At 50.0% G+C, this 1,905-nt stretch overlaps 1 non-coding gene across 1 annotated transcript; it reads left to right on the top strand.

The window, feature by feature from the left end:
- The first annotated feature begins 1,833 nt into the window (after positions 1–1,833).
- On the top strand, positions 1,834–1,905 carry trnag-ccc (transfer RNA glycine (anticodon CCC)). Its single transcript has one exon. It is a non-coding gene; the product is annotated as a tRNA-Gly (tRNA).

The following is a 1,905-nucleotide window of genomic DNA, read 5'->3' as shown; positions in this document are numbered from 1 at the left end:
CACCCGGGACCCTCCGCTGTAATACATGTCCACTTGGGATAGTTCTCTGCAAAATGTTTCAGCTGTTCCTGAGGCTGAACACAAAGTCCTTATTGATTGGAGACTTCTCCGTCCCGGGCTCACTGCAGACCGGCCTGTTCCACATTCCGGGTGTCCATTCACTGCAACAACAATCTCTTTATCGCATTTAGTTTTGTTTTATTCAAAAATTCTCTTGTATTTGAAAAATACAATGATGCTGGAAGAACACGGCAGGCCAGGCAGCATCCATGGAGAAAAGCAGGTGCTCAACGGTTCCGATTAGTGTCCTTTGGAAACAGAAATAAACATCTCCCCGTCAGGGAATTGAACCCCGGTCTTCCGCGTAAAGGCGGGGATACTGACCACTATTTTAACGAGGAACCCACGGCAGTGTGTGATATGTCACTCGGTTGTCAGTGCACCGGAGGGTTCACAGGTTCACCCCGGTGTTTGTTCGTTGACTGTAAATCCGGAGCCTTTCAGACACCCACCTCACTGTGTGACTGGAGGGGGTTCTGGATTCTCCATGTTTCAGTCACTGATTGTGTTCAAGGATTTTCGGAGGGGTGGCTCCTGTTCGGATCTGATTGGGTGTTTGGTGTAAGGAACATTCATAATCAGGATTTACTTTCTTGGTAACTAACGCAGGGACATATGTGTATGTTATCAACGAAGGCAGTGAATTGTTGGTTCCAACCAGCCTCCGGAGGGAGTGGGGAAGGAAGAGATCTTCCTCTGATCCTTGTGTCAGGACTGCCCATCTCTGTCAGTCATCCACCTGTGAGTGAGGCTGTGTTTCTCTTTCCATTGGTGCAGTCTGCCCTGCTGGACTGCAACTTGGGATCTTTCTCTGTAAAGTCTTATAGCTGTTCCTGAGCAACCCCGCAGACACAGCGTGACCGTGCGGGTGTTTATATCTGACAGCAACAGCCCCGGTTTAATGTGCTCGGAGAGACGGACTCGGTCACTGAGTGTCACACCGAATGGTGCTGAGGTACAGACTTGCTGAGGGGATATTTGGGGAAAGAGGCTGAACACAAAGTCACTTCTTCTCGGGAGTCACTTCCGAGCCCGGGCTCACTGCAGACCGGCCTGTTCCACATTCCCGATGTCCAAAGAACGGATCACCTCAACACCAAACTCTCTATTGGTTTAACTTACTTTTTAAAATTCAAAATTGTTTTATTTTTCAGTTATATTTGGAAACTGAAAAACTGTCTCCCCGTCGGGGAATTGAACCCCGGTCTCCAAGGTGACAGGCGAGGATACTAACCATATACTAACGAGGAACCGATAGAACGACATAGCCTGTCATTCGGTTGTCGAGGTACAGGAGAACACACAGTCACCTTGATGTGTGTCCGTTGACTGTAAACCTGGCGCGTTTCAGACACCCACCTCACTGTGTGACTGGAGGGGTCTCAGGATTCTCCAGCGATTCAGTCACTTATACTGTGTTCAAGTACCGGCCGGAGGTGGGGCTCCCATTAGGGCCTAACTGCATGTGGTTGAAAAGGATATTTCTAATCAGGATTTATTTTCCCATTTACTGATGAGAGAGGCAGGAAACGATTTATCACTCTTCGACCATTTCAGGATCGACTCTCACATCGGTCCGATCCCGGTTGAATAATCACTGAGCGCTGCGTGACTCCGGTCTGCTGGAGGGTGGCGACATCAACTGGACGGGACAGGGACTGCAGCAGAGTGAGGAATGACCCGTCAGAAAGCAGCTCGGGGACTGGTGATCGAGTCACAGGTCAAACAGCACTGGAGACGGTTCAGTAACCGAACGGCCTGCACATTGGTGCGGCGATGGTGGTATAGTGGTGAGCATAGCTGCTTCCCAAGCAGTTGACCCGGGTTCGATTCCCGGCCATCGCA

This window comes from Pristis pectinata, chromosome 39 (genome assembly GCF_009764475.1).
Source record: "Pristis pectinata isolate sPriPec2 chromosome 39, sPriPec2.1.pri, whole genome shotgun sequence".
Classification (NCBI taxonomy): Eukaryota; Metazoa; Chordata; class Chondrichthyes; order Rhinopristiformes; family Pristidae; genus Pristis; species Pristis pectinata.
This window is presented reverse-complemented; position numbering and strand designations above follow the sequence as displayed.